The 20,870-nt window shown below is 45.7% G+C and overlaps 2 long non-coding RNA genes across 2 annotated transcripts; one reads left to right on the top strand and one right to left on the bottom strand.

Annotated features, from left to right (window-relative positions):
- The first annotated feature begins 1,212 nt into the window (after nt 1–1,212).
- LOC128344576 (uncharacterized) lies at nt 1,213–15,078 on the top strand. The gene is made up of 3 exons (XR_008315923.1): nt 1,213–1,335; nt 7,254–7,365; nt 14,326–15,078. It is a non-coding gene; the product is annotated as an uncharacterized LOC128344576 (long non-coding RNA).
- LOC128344577 (uncharacterized) lies at nt 11,773–20,815 on the bottom strand. Its single transcript, XR_008315924.1, has 2 exons — nt 16,503–20,815; nt 11,773–13,443 (listed from the first exon to the last, which is right to left on the bottom strand). It is a non-coding gene; the product is annotated as an uncharacterized LOC128344577 (long non-coding RNA).
- Nucleotides 20,816–20,870: the final 55 nt, after the last annotated feature.

Raw genomic sequence — 20,870 nt, 5'->3', positions numbered from 1 at the left:
CCTGGGTTCACATGACCATGAATCTCTGGGTATACTGCTTTCTACCTTCTTTTTCATCATTGTGTGGATTCAGTCTATTAAATACCTGGGTTTCAAGTTTTGAATGCTAAGCACCAGCACTTTGAGTTTTGCTGAAACTGACTGGGAGCCAGTCAGATATATTCTCTATGGGCAATCCCAGTGAGCAGCCTAGCAGCTATATTCTGAGCTAATTTAAAACATCGTGGAAATAAATTGCATCAGTACCAAAGCACTGGAGATTGGTATTCTGAAATGGCTCTGCTAGATTGCGGTCTTTTCTTTCTTTCTTCCCCTCTCCCATACCACTTCAATGGAATCCCACAGCAGAATAGAGCCAAAGTGATTCCAGTGTCAAACCTTTGATCACTTTATTGCCTGCACACCTTCAGACTTGAGCTGCCAAGTCATCTTTCTTTTCCCATCTGTTTCTGCAGGGCCCTCATAGGAAATCCTGGGATCTCAGACGTTAGAGATTAAGCTGTACATGTCTGCCCCAGCAGAGAAGAGTGAGAATATCATGTTATTCCCTTTCATTGTCTTCTTGTGTTTTCTCAAAGCCCCGCACTGCTCATGGCTGCTACGCCAAATCCCCTTCTCTTCGTTGCCATGGTACAGCCAGTGGTTCGACGTTAATATTGTGGGTAACTTCAGATCCTTGACCTCTCTGCTTTCCAGTGCTTTTCACAGCATATTTTCCTCTTGATTGCATAGCTCTGCATTCCCAAGCAAAGTTAAAACGCAAATGAAACACTGCTGCTTTTGAATGGGGAGATCAGTTTCACAAAGGCACACTGCAGCGAAGGCGGAACTCCAGAGAAGAAATGGCAGATTAAAAGAGCCCTGGCCTTCAGGCTGCACTCCTGTGCAGGCACTGGGTTTATTCCAGTCCGTTTACATTGATTTTGTGACCATGCGGATCCAAAGAAACTTAATGAACCTAACCCTGGGTTTGTCTTCTCTGCGATAATATCCCCCTGAGTGTCCTTTGGAGGATCATGATGCATTCCATATAGATTAGGGCTGCTCAACTTCGGCCCTCCTACAGATGATGACCTACAATTTCCAGATCCCTGGCTATTGGCCACTGTGGCTGGGGATTATGGGAGTTGTAGTTCAAAAACAGCAGGGAGGCCTAAGCTGAGCAAGCCTGGTATAGATTATCCCTTATCTTTTGGTTCAAGTGCACTGATATATCACAGCAATTTATTAGGGTGAAGTCAAGGCTTGGCCATATCGAGCACAAGCAGAGGCCCCACACCTATTGAAGGTCCCAGCAGATATCTGTCCACTGCCACTGCTGCCCATCACCACCCAGTAAGTGACCCCACTGAGCCTCAGCATACTGCCCATCTGCTCACCCTTCTCCTTTTCAGATGCCATCTGCCTCCCCCAGGACTGCTTGTGGAGAGGCTTTGCAGGACTGGGGTTGTAAGGGTGAGTGGGCAGTTTTTTCCTGGTTCCACCTGCTGAGCTTACTGCTCAGCCTATATAGGAAGACTGCCAGTGGCGGCGGGCCCGCCACCGAAGGGGCGACACCAAAGGGGGTTGCCCCTTTGGGGGAGCCACTTTGGGGGAGAAACGAGGGCGAGGGCTGGACACTTTATCCAACCATTTGTATCGAGGGAGGCTTCTGTTTAATCAGTTTTAGGTTGTGCTGAGGTTGGGTTGAAGTTGTAATGTGTGTGGGTTTGTCTGGAGATGGGGAGCCAGGGAGTGCCTTCGTTGAAGGTGGGGCAGCTATTCCTGTAGTGGTGGGGAATAGAAGAAGAAACGCTGGCAGGTCAGCAGGCTGTTCCGGGGGAAGGGTGGTCAGAAATCTAATAGCTGTCCCCCTTTCCGGCTCTCCTGCCAGCTCTTTGACCTCGGGGAGCACTGCCAACATCCCACATAACCTTACCTTGCTCCTCTGCAATGCCAGGTCGGTCCAAAATAAATCAAAACTCATCCATGATTTGATCATGGACGAAGGGGCCGACCTGATGTGTATTACTGAGACTTGGTTGGGGGAGGCTAGTGGTCCAGTTTGGTCCAAGCTTCTCCCGCCAGGATATTCTGTAGAGGAGCAGGTGAGGGGATGTGGGTGGGGAGGTGGAGTGGCTGTGGTCTATAAGGATAACATCTCCCTTACCAGGGTCCCTGTTAGGGTATCGGACCATATTGAATGTGTATACCTGAGTTTGGGGACCAGGGATAGATTGGGACTTCTGTTGGTGTACCGATCGCCCCGCTGCCCAATGGAATCCCTTACTGAGCTCACGGACTTGGTCGCGGAACTTGCGTTGGAGTCTCCCAGACCTTTGGTGCTGGGGGACTTCAATGTTCATTTTGGGACCAATTTGTCCGGGGCAGCTCAGGAGTTCATAGTGGCCATGACGACTATGGGCCTATCCCAAGCGGTCTCTGGATCGACGCATATTGCAGGTCACACGCTTGATTTGGTCTTTTATTCTGATCAGGGTGGTGCTCCATGGGTGGGGACTCCTACAATCTCCCCGTTGTCATGGACAGACCACCATCTGGTTAAGGTTGGACTTACAACCACTTCCCACCTCCGCAGGGGTGAGGGGCCTATTAGAATGGTCCGCCCGAAGAGGTTACTGGATCCGGTAGGATTCCAAGAAACCTTGGAGGGATTTAATGTTGGCTCTGCAGGTGATCCTGCTGATGCCCTGGTTGAAAACTGGAACAACTTGCTCACCAGGCAGTAGACACGATTGCTCCTAAGTGTCCCCTCCGACCTGCTTCAAAATTGGCCCCTTGGTATACAGAAGAGTTACAGGGGCTGAAGCGGCAAGGTAGGCGACTGGAGCGCAAGTGGAGAAAAACTCAACTCGAATCCGACAGATTACGACATGGAGCACATTTAAAGATCTATGCTCAGGCGATACGTGCGGCAAAGAAGCGGTTCTTTTCTGCCCGTATTGCCTCTGCGAGTTCACGTCCGGCGGAGTTGTTCAGGGTTGTCAGGGGACTAGTATCTGCTCCCTCTCCCTTGAACCAGAATTTGGAGGCATCAGTTACCCGCTGTGGTGTGTTTAATGAATTTTTCGCAGACAAAATCTCTCGGATTCGGGCCGACCTAGATGGAGACTCCACAATTAATTTGATGTCTGAACTGGAGGTGTCCGACAACTCCTCTTATACGATTCGGCTGGATCAATTTCAGTTTGTGACTCCTGAGGATGTGGACAAGTTGCTTGGAGCGGTGAGGCCTACCACTTGTCCTCTTGATCCTTGTCCAACATGGCTTGTTCTATCTAGCAGGGAGGCTGTTGTAGGTGGCCTGGTAGAAATCATAAATACTTCTCTGAGGGAGGGCAGGATGCCTCCTTGTCTTAAGGAAGCAATTATTAGACCTCTTCTAAAGAAGCCTGCGTTAGATCCCTCAGAGTTGAGCAATTATAGGCCAGTTTCCAATCTCCCATGGCTGGGCAAAGTAATTGAAAGGGTGGTGGCCTCTCAGCTCCAGGCGGTCTTGGAAGAAACTGATTATCTAGACCCATTTCAAACTGGTTTTCGGGCGGGTTATGGGGTGGAGACTGCCTTGGTCGGCCTGATGGATGATCTCCAGTTGGCAATGGACAGAGGAAGTGTGACTCTGTTGGTCCTCTTGGATCTCTCGGCGGCTTTCGATACTATCGACCATAGTATCCTTCTGGAACGTCTGAGGGGGTTGGGGGTGGGAGGCACTGTTTTTCAGTGGTTCCGCTCCTACCTCTCGGACAGATTCCAGATGGTGTCGATTGGAGATTGTTGCTCTTCAAAATCTGAGCTTAGGTATGGTGTTCCTCAAGGCTCCATACTCTCTCCAATGCTTTTTAACATCTACATGAAACCGCTGGGAGAGATCATCAGGGGATTTGGAGCTGGGTGTTACCAGTATGCTGATGACACCCAGATCTACTTCTCCATGTCAACTTCTTCAGGAGTTGGCATATCCTCCCTTAATGCCTGCCTGGAAGCAGTAATGGGCTGGATGAGGGAGAATAAACTGAAGCTGAATCCAGATAAGACGGAGGTACTTATTGTGCGGGGTCGGAACTCTAGAGACAATGTTGATCTGCCTGTTCTAGACGGGGTCACACTTCCCCAAAAGGAAAAGGTTCGCAGTCTGGGAGTACTTCTGGATCAACGGCTCTCCTTGGTTTCTCAGGTTGAGGCTGTGGCCAGGAGTGCCTTCTATCAGCTTTGGCTGATACGCCAGCTGCGCCCATTTCTTGAGATCAGTGACCTCAAAACAGTGGTACATTTGTTGGTAACCTCCTGACTGGACTTCTGTAATGCGCTCTACGTGGGGCTGCCTTTGTACATAGTCCGGAAACTTCAGTTGGTCCAGAATGCGGCAGCCAGGTTGGTCTCTGGGTCATCTCGGAGAGACCACATTACTCCTTTGTTGTTGGAGTTACACTGGCTGCCAGTAGGTTTCCGGGCAAAATACAAAGTGCTAGTTATTACTTATAAAGCCCTAAACGGCTTAGGCCCTGGGTATCTAAGAGAGCGTCTTCTTCGCTATGAGCCCCACCGGCCACTGAGGTCACTTGAGGAGGTCCGTCTCCAGTTGCCACCAACTCGTTTGGTGGCTACACAGAGACGGGCCTTTTCGGCTGCTGCCCCGAGATTGTGGAATGCGCTCCCTGCTGAGATATGATCCTCCCCATCTCTCGCAATTTTCAGTAAACACCTGAAAACACATCTCTTCAGCCAGGCTTTCTCGGCTTTTAAAATTTTGTTTTTAAATTGTTTTGATTGTTTAATTGTATTTTTATGATGTTTTTAATTGTTAATCATTGTTTTATGTTTTATAATTTTCATTTTAATTATTAACTGAGCACAACCATGGTTCTCTACAGCGGCACTGCAGCTTCTAGTTCCACAGCAGCGGCACTGTAAGTCACTGACTAAGCATCATGTAAGCCATTATCACTATTGCTGCCTGCTGCAGAATCATGTGTTGCAGTCCATCATAAAATCAGTCCATCATAAAACAATTGAGGCTAATCACACACACATGCAAAACTGGACTAAGGGAGCCCAATCTGGTTTTGCACACCCGCCTACTGAGCCACCCTTTAAAATAAGGGCCCCTTTAACCCCATTTTTCTATTTGAGTGTCAGCCGCGGATGCAAGCAGGTGCAGCTGGCAGACTCGGGGAAGGGAGGGAAATCCCCATAATACACTGCACATTTGTGTGGTACATTATTGGAGCTCTGGGGGGCAGAGGGCAGCTTGTGCTTATCTGGGCAGCTGATACGCCCACCCAGGGACAGCAGAACGATCATCTGTGGGGAGGTAAGCGCTGTCAGCCTTCCTCCCCACAAACCGGGTAGCCCTTTCTCACTGGTCATGAGAAAGGGCTCATTGTCTTTCTATTATGCCTGTGACCTTTCTTCAAGAAAACAGCCAGGATGTTGCAAGCTGTGTCCCTTCAAGTCAAACAAAAATGGTGGCTGGGAATTGCGGTTGGGAAAGAAGCATCATTCTATTGTCTGTTGTCAGGGTAGCTCAAGCTTGTGTGCCTCAAAATATATATATATTAGCGGGGGACACATTTGTGCACACACACACACACACACACACACACACTTATCCTATAAGCCTTCTTCCCTTAAGGAAGTAGGCTGAAAATGGTATCACATTCATCTCTAGTGAAGACCACATTAGGGATGTGCACAAACCTGTTCGGAGGCCCTTTTATGGGCCCATGAACAGGTTTGAACACCATGGGAGTTAGAAGTTTGAGGCCAGGGGTGCCGCTTTACAGGCAGGGGAGGGTGCACTTACCCCTCCCGCCACTTCCCCCCCACCAGCACTCGTTGCTGTTGAAAACCTTCAGGGCAGCAGCATACCTCCCTGCGGCCCCTTCCCCCTCCTCGTCCGGAAGTGGCCGGAAGTATCGGGTGCATGTGCGCCCATTGCACGCATACCCGGTACTTCCGGCCACTTCTGGCCGAGGAGGGGGAAGGGGCAGCAGGGAGGTATGCTACCGCCCCGAAGGCTTTTAATGGCAATGAGCACCAGTGGAGGGAAAGCGGCGGGAGGGCTAAGTGCACCCTCCCCCACCCTAAGGGGCACCCCCGCCGCCTTTGAACAGTCCTGCCGCAGTTCCATGCACATCCCTAGACCACATTAGCAGTGTGCCCGAACCGGTCCGGCGGCCATTCCAAAGAATGGCCGAACTGCCGGACCGGTCCGGCCCTGCCTGGTTCGGGTCCGGGTGGGGGGTATGCCTTTAAGGGCGGGAGGGCTTGCTTAGCCCTCCCGCCTCCTTGCCCCCGCCAGCGCCCGTATTGAACAGTATAGGGGCGCTGGAAACCAGCCGCACCCCCCCCCCGCCGCCGCCGCCGCGGCGAAATAACCCCCAAAGCCAGCCAGCCCTCCCTCCCTCCCAGCTAGCTGCCCTCCCACCCACCCGCTCGCTCACCCGCTCGCACACTGGATAAAAAATGAGAGGAGCTCCGGCACAGAGCTCCTCTCATTCGGAAGGCCTCCTGCAGAATGGCGGCTTGCGTGCGCACGCATGCGCGCGCCGCAAAGCACGCCGTTCTCCGGAGGCCCGGTCTACCCGCCGGGAAAGGGCCGGGTAGACCGGGCCTCCGATCGCAAGCCGCCATTCTGCAGGAGGCCTTCCGAACGAGAGGAGCTCTGTGCCGGAGCTCCTCTCGTTTTTTATCCAGTGTGCGAGCGGGTGAGCGAGCGGGTGGGTGGGTGGGCAGCTAGCTGGGAGGGAGGGAGGGCTGGCTGGCTGGCTGGCTTTGGGGGTTATTTCGCCACCGCGGCGGCGGCGGCGGGGGGGGCGGCTGGTTTCCAGCGCCCCTATACTGTTCAATACGGGCGCTGGCGGGGGCAAGGAGGCGGGAGGGCTAAGCAAGCCCTCCCCGCCCTAGAAACAAGGCCCCCCTTCGGTGCCGGTCCGGACTTCTCCGGACCGTGCACATCACTAGACCACATACCATATCATATGCAGTTGCTGCAATCTGCCCAAGCAACACCCCTGGCTGAAGTGTGAGCCTGGAAGAGTCAAGCATCGGTATAGGTTCTAAAGCTCTGTGTATTATAGCCAATGCATGATAGCTTTCCCACTTCCCATCTTGGCCCTAATGACTGGATAACTACCTGTTGTGATGAAGCAGTGTTCAATGATGATAACTAAAGCATGAGATGATTGACAGCTGGTTCAACAGTGAATCAGGGGAAACAGAACTAGGACTTACTTGTGATTCCCTTGAAACAGGACTCACAGACCTCACTTGTGTGGAGACTTGTGGCCTTCAGAAATCATGGGCGAACTCAGGAAACTCGCTTTTGGATATTGCAGTGGAAAGTGATTCCTCTTTCAGCAAGAGGTATTGAATTATAACAACTGACTCTTCAGATTCAACCTGTTTTACAGGTAGTCATGTAACTTTATTTACAAAGTGGAGTCAGATAAATGTTCAGCGGAAGGGGAGAGGGGGCGGGTAGCAGCACATAAGCTGTCCTCTTACTGGAGGGAGAGCAATGCTGGCAGAGGAGAAACATGTGATCTGGTTACGCCCCCTTGTGTGTAACATCACATGCAAGGGATGTCACTGGCACATTCACTGTGCTTGCCCAGCAGAGCCACAGAGATGGGGGTAAAGCGGGGGGAGATACAAAATACAATACAAAGAAGTTTAAAACTTTTTTAAAAATCGGTTTTAAACATCAAATTTAAAAATCAAAATTTAAAAGACCTGAGTGAACAAAAAGGCCCTTTACCTGGCATCTAAAAGAACAAAGGGATAAAGCCAAGCAAACCTCATTGGGGAGGCTATTCCATAAACAGAGTACAACCACCGAAAAGGCCCTCTCCCTAGTAGCCACCCGCCTTACCTCATTTGGCAGGGACACTCAGGAGAGGGCCTCAGAAGAAGATCTCTTAAGGACATATGGGGCAAGTTGCTCTCTCAGGTGACCCAGTCCCAAACCATTTAGGGCTTTAAAGGTTAAAACCAGCACTTTGAATTGGGCCCAGAAGCACACTGGGAGCCAGTGCAGCTGACAAAGCACTGCCATCATATGATCAAAATGTTCAGTCCCAGTTAATAATCTTGCAGCCCTATTTTGTACCAGCTGAGGTTTCTGGACCATTTTCAAAGGCAGCCCCACATACAATGCATTGCAGTAATCTAAGCGAGAGATTATCAGAACATGAGTAACTGTATCCAGGGTAAGGTCTATTCAGGTAAGGTCGCAGTTGACATATCAGCCAAAGCTGATAAAAGGTGCTCCGAGCCACAGAGGCCACTTGAGCTGGGTTGATGAGCACCCCAGACACTGAACTGGTCATTCAGGGGGAGTACAACCCCATCTAGAGCAGGCTGAACATCATTCACCCTGGCAGAGGAACCACTGACCAACAGGACTTCTGTCTTGTCTGGATTGCATCTCAGCTTATTCACCCTCATCCAGTCCATTACTGCATTCAAGCAGTCACCACCTCACCTGGGTCTGATTAAAAAGTGTCTTCTGCATATTGATGACCCCTCAGGCCAAATCTCTGGATGACCTCTCTCAGCAGTTTCATGAAGATGTTAAACAGCATAGGGGAAAGAATGGAACCCTGTGGAACCTCAAAGCATAACTGCCAAAGCGTTGAGCAGTAATCCCCCAGCACCACCTTTTGGGAACAGGCCTCGAGGTAGGAGCAGAAACACGCACGCAGAGTCTCCCACACCCAACTCAGCCAGCCTATCCAAAAGGATACCATGGTCAATGGTATCAAGAGCCGCTGAGAGATCCAAGAGAATTAACAGGGGTGTGCTCTCTCTCTCTCTCTCGCTCACTCTCCAACACACACACACACACACACACACACACACACACACACACACACACACACATCATCCTATAGGGCAACCCAAGCAGGATCTGATTCCAAAGCCAGGCCTGAGCATGGGCCATGCCAGTGCTTCAGGTACTTCAGCTCAGCCTTGGCTGCCTCTGGCTCCGCACTGACAGGAGGCCAGCCAAGAACAATGGCGTTACACAGGGATCTGTCAGAAATAGTTTGGGGACAGCTGGTTCTTCTTTGAGGCCAACAATGGACCAGATGTTGTTTTAATGGACTTTCTAGCCCTAAAATTTTATGATTTTATAATTGGCCCATGTGAATGGAGTCTTACAGGCACAATCACCAGGCTGGAATTGTGTCATTTGCACAGTTAATTGCCCCCATCCTTCCTCAAAATATTACCCCAAACAGAAGGCTTCTAAATCCATTCCTGGTGAAGGAGTTATTCTGAAGTCAGTGAAATAATGCTAGGAATGAAGCACAACGAACAGCTTGAACTCATTACATGGGGTGCTGCGAAGAGCAAGACGCTCATGGAACACTAATTTTGAATAGACAGTCAGCCCTTCAAGAAGCTGTCTTGTATCTGGACAAAGTCATGTGTGTACTGAAACAGTAACATCCCCTGTTTCTATATATGAAAAATAAACAGGAAATTAAATTAAAATGTCTGAATAATATGTAAGATACCTTTTTGGGGGGAGGGGTGCTACCTGCTTCTTTCCCCTTACTGATTGCGTATGACTTTGAATTAAGATGGGGAGATTGTGGGTTTTCATTATTATCATTATTTTTTACTTGGATATATTTCATAGTCTAGTTTTTCTTCCACATGGAGGATTTGATGCTGGACTGGAAATAGCTTAAGCCATTTAATAAACAGACACCACTCAAGGTAAACAACAGACTTGGAATAGATTCCAGTAGCTTCGATGTAGACTGTACATATTTGGACAAAGATGACATAAGGATTGTTTTACTGGTGGCTAGCTAATTTTGGAACCAGCTAAAGTATCTTTGCATCAAAGATTTATCCAGACAAGCTGACATCTTTATACGTCACCTCACAGTAATGATAATGTAATTGCTCTCTCGTTAAGACTGACCGGAAACAAATCAATCATCTTGGGTTTATTCTTTGCTATTGCCAAATTTTGTCCCATTTTCAGAACTTATTAAGCAGTCTTCCCAAACTGTATTAATAAGTATTATGAATGGCACAAACATCACTATCATCACATAATTATGTAATGCTGCTGTAACACACTAGGGTATGTGCAGAATGCTTCCTAGAACCTAGTGAGGTCAGTGCAGCATGGACTATAACTTAATTAGAGTTTGAATCGAAGTGTCTGCAAAGAGAAAAAAATGAAGAAATCCAGGGCTCCTCCCAAGGAGAAAATGAAATTTGAAGATAATTATGGGTTTCTCACAAAGAGAAATATTGCAGAATTTTCTCAGACAGTTTCTCCACCCCCCCTGCTTTCTGTTTTGCTCAACATGAGCTACTTTTACATTGAGTGATACTGAATGTTAGAAAAGAAGACCCTTAGCTGAAAGTTAAAGCATTTCTGCTTTTGCAAAAGGAGCCCTAATTTTTGCTATTTTTTAAAAAATTATTGTGTGCTTCCTTGTATTTAAGAACATAAGAACAGCCCTGCTGGATCAGGCCCAAGGCCCATCTAGTCTAGCATCCTGTTTCACACAGTTGCCCACCAGATGCTGCTGGAATCAGCTCATTATTTAGTTAATGAGCTGATTAAGACAAATGCTACTGCAGTTTAACTCATCTGAAAATGTGTAATAAAGATTATGGTTCTTCAGAATTAAAGAACTGGTAAGCAACTGGTCATCCATGGGAAAAGTAACTCCTTCAGCTCACGCATGGTGTATGTTAACCATAATCTGGCAATGGAAGCAATAAGGAAAAGAAAGGTGTTTGTTACATTTCTTCTCTACCTTGTTTTTTAAAATTTGCCAAGACAGATATCATGCAAGCTGGATGGTAGCAACAGTGGATCAATTCACACATAACATCAAACCATGGTTTAGTTGCTATGGGAATGAGCCTATGCTAATCGACTTTCTCCTCTCCTCTCCTCTCCTCTCCCTGGTTTACAGGGCAAGCACAGACCACAGGTTTGCTGATTTCGTTGTAATGGTGGCAAACTAGAGTTTGAACTCATAAATGAATGAATAAATATGCACACATAAGGGGTTTTATACTCACTGGGCATATAAACATATACACCAGCAGCTGGTAGGTAGGTAGGTAAGTAATTATAAGGAACAATGGTTTGCCATAAACCAAGATGTAGAGTGTGTGGAGCAATTAAGGTCCACGATGAAGAAAGCAGATGATCTGATTTTCGGAGGCCAAAGCTGAAGCAGTTCTCATCCAAGCCAAGGGTAACTGAATGCCTAGCATCTGCCTCTAAAATTCAGGCCATATACAAATAGGGATTTAAACAAAAACAAAACATTCCAGCACCCATGTGTTGCCATTGATATCCATGTTGCAGCCCAGATGTTGACCTGTTAGCTCTTTGTGATCCTGTGGACTCTGTTTCATCATTAATTTGAACTGAGTTGTATGCTACATAACAGGAAATCTGTAAGATGATACTAAATATCAGATTCAAGATTCCCAAGTTGGTTTTGCTTTGATTTAAAGATCAGCGGGTTTTTTTTAGCAGGCAAGAAGAAATCCTCTGACGTCATTCAGAGAATTTAACATCCAAAGAAATATGGTAACACTGGATGGTTCCTAAGTTAAATGTATGTGTGTTCATGTGACATTTGAGTGTGAGCTTTCAATAGGTATGTATAGGTGCAGTGATTTGAAATGATGGGCTCCTGGAATGGGATAAATACCCATGCAGCATGAAGGAGGAGGAAGAGAAGGCCAGACAGAGAAAGAGAAGGGAAAGACAATTCCTTCCTGCCACAAATCAAATCAAATCTTTATTGTTACACTCAATTGACCAGCCATAACAAGACAGATATTTTAAACAATATAAAGCATAAGCAATAAGAACCACAACACATAACAGCTTATATATTATGAAAGAGCTCTAATCTCTAATTTGGGTATTTTATACAAATTATAGTTTACTTGAGTCAATGTCTCCATACCATTTTCAAATTCTGCAAGCTACACAAAACATTACATGAAATATCTGAATATTGATCAGAAAGGAGGAGTGTAATATAACAATCATTAGATCTGTTTGACCTTCCTGCCACAACTGCTGCTGCAGTGTGTTAAAAGGGTGGGTGGAAGGCAGAATTTCTTTGGCTCAGATTAAAATCTGAACCAGAGAAGAACTCAAGGGGCCATAATGCAGGATATTGAAGGTGAGCATGATGAGTCCCTAAGAGTTGTATCCCAAACCAAGGAATTACAAACTTGGAACAGTGCCTCCTTGGAAACTTGCCGCCCAAAGCAAATTTACCTCCTGGTGCTTCCTGGTAAGGCTGGGCCTGCTTCAGAGGCAGATCCAACATCCAGATCTATAGACAGAGATGTGAAGACATTCTCAAACAGATTCATAATGCTGTGAATAAGGAACAAGGAAGTCCCACTTTCCATTCCACTCTCCAATCAAGTAGTCTCTTTCTCTTGTGTGTGGGGTGGTGGCGGTGGAGTGCAGGTGGGAGTCCCAGCTTCCCTAGAGAGAGGGATGGAGTCCAGTGCCCTAGAGACACAAGAACAGCCCTGCTGGATCAGGCCCAAGGCTCATCTAGTCCAGCATCCTGTTTCACACAGTAGCCCACCAGATGCTGCTGGAAGCCACAGGCAGGAGTTGAGGGCATGCCCTCTTTCCTGCTGATACTCTCCTCCGACTGGTACTCAGAGGTATCCTGCCTTTGAGGTTGGAGGTGGCCTATAGCCTTCGACTAGTAGCCGTTGATAGACCTCTCCTCCACGGTTATCCAAACCCCTCTTAATCTAAAAAGAAACATAAGATAGACACCAGCAACAGTCACTGGAGGTACTGTGCTGGAGGTGGATAGAGCCAGTTACTCTCCCCCTGCTCAATAAAGAGAATCACCACATTAAAAGGTGCTTCCTTGCCAAGTTAGCAGGGGTTAATTAACTAATTAGAGCCTAAAGAATGCCAGTGCCTCTGCTGTAGTTATAATATGGGCTGGCTCAGATGAGAGGCAGCTCCTCATATTAGGAGAAGGGGGTTATGCAGTTTGAATCCCACTTGCTGATCCACTCCCTGGGAACTGGGAATCCAAACCAGCCCCTAATAATATGATTTAAATACTACATCAACATAGTATGTTTTGTATGTTTTTAACTTTTGTAAACCGCCTTGGGGCTATCTTTTAACGAAAGGCGGTATAAAAATGCAAAAATAAATAAAATAAATAAATAAAATAGTATTTAAACCATGACATTTGGGGCACAGTTCAGACGTTCTGGCCCCATGTTGTTGTTCTGCTGAGGTGGGGTGTGCCAGTTGGGCAGGGATGGAGTGGCATGACCCTGTTGTCCTTGTGTAGCCGGCTGCAGTTCAGATGCCATGGTCTGAATCTGTCAATAATTCTTTGGTAATGTGCAGCAGCCTTTTCTTGGGTTGTCCAAATCCCAAGCCACCTGGAAGCCAAGTAGTAGGTAATCATAAATAACTTTGAAGTGTCTTTATTGTTAGAGATCGCCTATATTTGGGCAAAGTTAAGGACATTTAAATCCCATTCATTTCCATGGGAGATACTTAAGCAGATGCGTAGCTGTCCTGTTGAAATTCATGGTCATGAATTTTTTTTTTTATAAAGGATGGAACTCCCCAACTTAGATTTCCACCCCAAAATCATTTAAACTCATCAGACAAAAATAACCGTAAATTAATTTTTCCATAGATCTAATTCTTTCCCCATCTTTTAGATTCTTTCTCTTTCCTCTGCTGTCTTAGCAATATGTGTTAGTGCATTAGTATATTTCTGGATGCGAAGATAATAGTAAAGCAGGATTCTCAGTGCAAGATACAACCCCCACAAAGGTGCTTTTATGAATCCTCCAATTAACCATGGCCCTGAGCCATTTAAATGTCCAATGAATGGTTCTCATTTGTCAGATTATGTTGTATGTGCCATTGCATTGTGCTCTTTCTTGTGCCTAATGAGAACCAGTATTCCCATAGTGAGGGATTAATTTAATTAGGGTATACGTCAGGGAGCTAAATCTGTGTGTTTGCAAGTGAGCCAAACTCATTTCGGGGAAACTGTTTTAATTTTCAGAAGAAATATTATGATGGTGTCCTTTTCCTCTTCATTCATGGCAAGTGTCACAAGGTGCTGCTGAGTGTACTGATACGATTCTGCGTTTCAGTCTGGGTGAGCCCCAATTGGATGTCAGCATTCTTCGCCCCTGTGTTTTTAATTATCAAACACCAAGAAAAGTCAAAGCTTAGCTAATTGCCAGCATTTCCAGGAGACTGATTGCATTCACAAATCTTGTAATGTTTTTATGTTCATTTAGAGAATACTACCAAAGAAGAAGAAGAAGAAAGAATCCAGCAATCAGAACTTGGACAGCAAATTAAGCTCTTATTCAAAGATTAGTTCACATCATCTGCACTCCATTAAATGTTCTCCCTAGCCAGAGGATATAATGCCAGCAATATCTTCAAGGGGGAATAGCTTCTGCTTCTGCCAAGTGTTTTCAATTTGCTGGCTCTCGCAGTGGTGATATTGGGAGTCACGGACCATGGATCTAGCAATTCCGAGCACTCTGCATTTTAAGGGATTATTCACACAGAGTGCATCTATTTCATTTGGATATTAAACTATGGTTGATGACAAATTTGTAAGGCAATCAAATACAGGGGCCCTGTTCAGACATGGGCGGGCGGGAAAGATGCTGTACACACGTACAGAATCTGTTTTATTTTATTTTATTTTATTTATTTATTTGGTCAACTTAACACATTTATATATCATCCCATATAAAATCTCAGGGTGGTTTACTACTTAAACCTAAGAGTAATATAACACAGATTAAAATGCTCCCGGCTGGCATCTGCCTCTCAGTCTCCTTGACAGTTTTTAGGAAAAAGTAAAGATATGGCTTGTCACCCAAGCATTTGAATGAAACTTTGTGTTTTATGTATTATTTTAAATGGGTTTTAAAATGTGTGTGTGTGTGTATATATAATTTTTATATTTGTATTATCTGTAATTTTGTATTTTAATTATGTATTGTTTTAATTTTATTGTAAACTGCTTTGAGATCATCTATACCTTTGTATTTTAATTATGTATTGTTTTAACTATATTGTAAACTGCTTTGAGATTATTTTAGTGAAAAGTGGTATATAAATTGAAAAATCAATAAATCAATAAAACTACCACAAATCAAACTTTAAAACCCTAAAACATCATAAACTAAAAGCCTGATTAAACAGGGGTGTTTTCAAAATTGGTTTTAAAACAACTAGAGGTGGGGAGATTCTGATTTCATTTGGGAGTGTGTTCCAGAGCCTCAGAGCAAGTCTAGAGAGGGCCTGGTTTGGGTAAGCGCTGGTGGCTACCACAATTGAACCTCCCAATATGCTTAACAGGCAGCAAGGTTCATGAAAAAGTTACAGCATTTGTCTGAAGAGGCTCTACGGATCAGAATACTGCCTTGAAACTTTATTATATCTTGCTGGACATGGCTATCAACACAACAGAAGTGTAGGGAAATTATAGCGAGGTCCTCCAGAACTACTTGTCCAGTTAACCCACAGGAAAAAATGTTCAGACACAATACATCCAGTTAATGATACAAAAACATACTTTTTGGTGCTTACCACAGCCTCAAACCATGGCCATAAACCTTAAACCATTGCCATAATACCACAAGCATGATCAGTTGCTTATGCAATCAGTAGGCTAAGGCACCCCCGCACCCCAATCATAGAAACACCTGCCATCAGGCTCACGGCACGTACCTCTTCAGACAAATGCCATAACTAAAAAACACAGGGAGTGTGATGCTTTCGGGAGCATCAGCACGGAGGGTAGGACTTCCGGGCACACTCTGAGATGCTACAATGTTTTTCGTGTTTGAACAGGGCTAGGGCTGCACTATGTTGTGGTGCTATGCTAGAGCATAGTTTCCATGTATGGTGGTGGATCACATGAGAAGCTCAGCACAGACTCACTCTATCAGCATTTTTCCAGTGGCTATTATGCAGCTCCCCGCCCCCCAAGTCCAGCTATGCTACCTCATTGTGGTGGTTGGCGGGGGCGGGGGGGCGGGGTTGGTTCCTGGGAGGGATGAGTGAAGTTTGCCAGGAGGCATACTCCCAGTAGGGTCACCCAAGGCATGAAGGTTATCCCAACTGCCCAGCTAAAGCAAGCAGGCACCTATATTGGGCAGTTGTGACATAGGAAAGTGCTGGAGGTAGATGGTCACTTTAGTGACAACACAAAGGCATCATTTCATACTACGCAGGAGAAGGCAAAGGTAAACCACTCCTGTATTTTACCAGGAAAACTCTCACCCCTGGACATCTGGGCCGAAGTCCAGGGCCTCCACATCCCCTGGGGGCCCTCAAATCCCTTTTAGCCTGCCCCGGTTGGTGTGGCCACATTAAAAATGTGTTAAAAATTCTATATATGTGGGTGGGAGTAGGGTCTCCAAAAGCCTTTAGGTCCAGGCTCCAAAATTACCTGATTGTCAATCTAGTGCCAGTTGCTGGGCCCCTCAGGTTGGATGGTACTCAACATGCTACTGAGGAAGAGCTGAACATTTTTCAGAGTACCACTGGTATGTATGATGTGGTTAGGTTAAAGCCTTTTGGATGTCTAGCTGCTGCTGTTGCCATGAGGGAAAAGAAAACCTGAACCTGCAAAGACAGAATTACAGTGGGTATGTGGAATGTAAGAAGCATGAATATGGGAAAGCTCTACATAGTGAAAGATGAAGTGAATCAACAACAGATTGACATCTTGGGCATCAGCAAATTAAAATGGACTGGAATTGGACACTTTCAGTCAGAAAATGATACCATTTACTACTCAGGACATGAAAAACAAAGAAAGAACTGTGATGCTTTCTTAGTCAGGAAGGACATAGTAATGACAGTACCTGGGTACAATACAGTCTGTGATTATTTATTTATTTATTTATTTATTTATTTATTCGATTTTTATACCACCCTTCCGAGCTGGCTCAGGGCGGTTTACAATTAAAAAACAGAAATCATTAAAAACAATTAAAACAGAAATACAAATATAAACACCAATTTAAAAACATCTTAAAAAACAATTAAACTATCAAAACAATTAAAACCCTGAAAACCAGGTTAACATTAAAACAATTAAAACCAATTAAAAACCCTGAAAGGCCAGGCCAAATAGATGGGTTTTAAGGGCTCTCTTGAAGGTCAGTAAAGAATTAAGATTATGAATTTCTGCTGGGAGTGCATTCCACAGCCCAGGAGCAGCTACAGAGAAGGCCCACCTCTGAGTCGCCACCAAACGAACCAGTGGTAACTGGATACGGACCTCCCCAGATGACCTTAACGTGAGGTGGGGATCATGTAAAAGAAGGCGCTCTCTAAGATATCTCGGACCCAAGCCGTTCAGGGCTTTAAAGGTAATAACCAGCACTTTGTATTTTGCCCGGAAACATATCGGCAGCCAGTGTAACCGTTTCAAAACAGGCATCATATGGTCTCTCCGGGTTGCCCCAGAGACCGATCTGGCTGCCGCATTCTGAACTAACTAAAGTTTCCGGACTACGTACAAAGGCAGACCCACGTAGAGCGCATTGGAATAGACAAGCCGGGAGGTTACCAGCTGATGCACCACTGTTTTGAAGTCATCCTCTTCGAGGAATGGGTGCAGCTTTCGAATCAGCCAAAGCTGATAGAAAGCACTCCTGGCCATGGCCTCCTCCTGAGATACCAAGGTGAGGCCTAGGTCCAGGAGTACTCCCAAGCTGTGTGCCTGCTCCTTCTGTGGGAGTGTAACCCCATCTAGCACAGGAAAATGTAATACACCCCTCAGATTCTGAGTCCCGACAATGAGCACCTCCGTCTTGCTTGGATTCAGCTGCAATTTGTTATCCCTCATCTAGCCCATTACTGCCTGTAGGCAGGCATTTAGAGAATGAGTGCCATTTCCTGAAGATGAAAAGGAGAAGTAGATTTGGGTGTCATCAGCATACTGATAACACCCAGCACCAAATCTCCTGATGACCTCACCAAGCGGTTTCATGTAGATATTGAAAAGCATTGGTGACAGAATGGAGCCCTGAGGGACTCCATATAACAGCACCCATTTTGAGGAGCAACTGTCACCAAGCTCCACTATCTGGAATCTACCTGAGATATAGGAACGGAACCACTGCAAAGCAGTGCCCCCTATCCCCAACTCCCCCAGGCGATCCAGAAGGATACCATGGTTGATGGTATCAAATGCCGCCAAGAGATCCAGAAGAACCAGCAGAGTCACACTTTCTCTGTCGATTATCCGGTAAAGGAAATCCGTCAGGCTGACAGACCAAGGCTGTCTCAACCCCCATAGCCAGCTCTAAATCCAGTTTGAAATGGGTCTAGATAATCAGTTTCCTCCAAGACTGCCTGGAGCTGGTCGGCTACCACCCTCTCAATCATCTTGCCCAACTAAGGGAGATTGGAGATTGGCCTGTAGCTTCCATCGCTAAGGGGTCCAGGGAAGGCTTCTTTAAGAGTGGTCTAACCATTGCCTCCTTCAGGCAGCGGGGGGCACCTTACCCTCCCTCAGCAATGCATTTATGATATTAACTAGGCCACCTCCAACAATCTCCCTGCTAGATAGTAGCAGCCAAGTTGGGCAAGGATCCAGAGAACAGGTGGTAGGCTGCACCGCCCCAAGCAGCTTGTCCACATCCTTAGGAGTCACAGATTGAAACTGATCCACTCTAATACTGCAAGAGGGATTGCTGGACACCTCCTCCATAGACCTTGCAGAAATAGTGGAGTCTAAGTCAGCCCGAATACAGGAGATCTTATTTGCAAATAACACATTAAAGGCGCCACAGCAGAGCAACTCCGAGGACTGATTGGAAGTAGAAGGAGCAGAAACCAAACTCCTCACAACCTGGGATAGCTCCGCCGAGTGTGAACCTGCAGCTGCAATGCTTGCAGACCAGAATCTCTTTTTCGCTGCGCGCACTGCCACCGCATAAGCCTTCAAATGGGTCACATGCTGAATCCTGTCAGATTCGAACTGAGTTCTCCTCCACTTGCGCTCTAGTCGCCTACCCAACCGCTTCAATATTAATCAATCAATATTACTGATTGACTAATATCAATTAGATTTCACGGACAACCCTTTAACATGACAGTTTTTCAAGTCTATCCCCCAAAGACTGATGCAAAAGAAGAGGAAGTTGATGAATGTTATGCTGAAGTTCAGTCTGAAATTGACAGAACATGCAAGCAAGATGTGCTGCTGGTCGTTGGAGACTGGAATACCGAAGCTGGAAATGGTAAGGAAGAAAATATAGTTGGACTGTATGGCCTAGGAAACAGAAATGAAGCAGGAGAACGACTTCTTAGTTTCTGCCAGACCAGTGATCTCTTCATTGCTAACACATTCTTCAAACAACCAAAAAGGCGCCTATACACATGGACATCACCAGATGGAATACACAGAAAATTGATTACATTCTTAGTGGAAGGAGGTGGAAGAGCTCAGTTATAACAACAAAGACATGGTCACGGGCTGATTGTGGAACAGATCACGAACTGCTCATGTGTAAGTTCCAAGTTAAGCTAAAGCAGAGAAAAAGCTATCCAGTTTCCATGATATGATCTTGAGAATGTACCCACCATTTTCAAGGAGAACACCAGGAACTGCTTTGAATTTCTGAACCTCATTGATAGGGAACGAGAGGAATTGTGGAATGAAATCAAAGAAGTTGACTGCCAAAGACCATGAAACAGAAGAAAGCAAAATGGATGTCAGAACAGGGAATGGAAATTGCCAAGAAGAGGAGAGAAGTCACAGTCAAGAAAGATAAAAACATCAGGAAGGAACTTAATAGGGAATTTCAGAAAGCTTTTAGAAGAGAAAAAGAACAGTACTACAATGACATCTGTAAAGACGTTGAGGATGGAAATAGACATGGAGAAATAAGTAAAGTTCCCCAAAAGATCTCTGAACTCATAAAGAGGTTCCAACCTCAAATTGGTAGATTAAAGGATATGACAGATAATAACTGATTCAGAGAAGATCAAACAGAGATGGAAGGAGTATACTGAAAATCTGTACAGCAGGGACGTCAACATCCAAGATACTCTAGAAGATATCCCCTACTTGCAAGAACCTCTAGTACGGGAAGATGAAGTTAGTTCAGCTCTCCGGTCATTATCAAGTCAGAAGGCTACAGGAATGGCTGGAATAGCTATATGGAAGGCAGCAGCAGAAGAATCAGTCAAGGCTCTAATCAAAATATGCCAGCAAATTTGGTGAACGACACAGTGGCCAACCGACTGGAAGAGGTCAGTATACGTATCAATACCAAAGAAAAGAGACTGAACAGATTGCGCAAACCATCACACAATATCCTTAATTTCACATGCTAGCAAAATAATGCTCAGGATCATCCAACACAAATTAGAGCCCTTCATGGAAAGGGAAATGCCGGATGTTCAAGCTGGTTTCAGAAAAGGCAGAGGAACAAGAGACACCATTGTGGATGCACGCTGGATAATTGAGAAAGCCAAAGAATACCAGAAAGAAGTCAATATGTGCTTTATTGACTACAGAAAAGCCTTTGATTGTGTCGACCATGTAATGTTTTGGATTGTCTTTAGGAAAATGGGCATCCCAGAACATTTCATTGTTCTCATGAGAAAGCTATGCACAGGACAGGAAGCCACAGTCCAGACAGAACATGGTGAAACAGACTGGTTCCAGATTGGCAAAGGAGTAAGACAAGGTTGTATACTTTCTCCTTCTTTATTTAACTTGTATGCTGAAATTATACTTAGAGAAGCTGGATTGGAAGAAGATGAGTGTGTTTTTAAAGTTTGAGGAAGAAACATC

Source organism: Hemicordylus capensis, chromosome 2, assembly GCF_027244095.1.
Source record: "Hemicordylus capensis ecotype Gifberg chromosome 2, rHemCap1.1.pri, whole genome shotgun sequence".
Lineage (NCBI taxonomy): Eukaryota > Metazoa > Chordata > Lepidosauria > Squamata > Cordylidae > Hemicordylus > Hemicordylus capensis.
The sequence above is the reverse complement of the archived record's forward strand: the minus strand, read 5'-3'. Positions and strand labels throughout refer to the sequence as shown.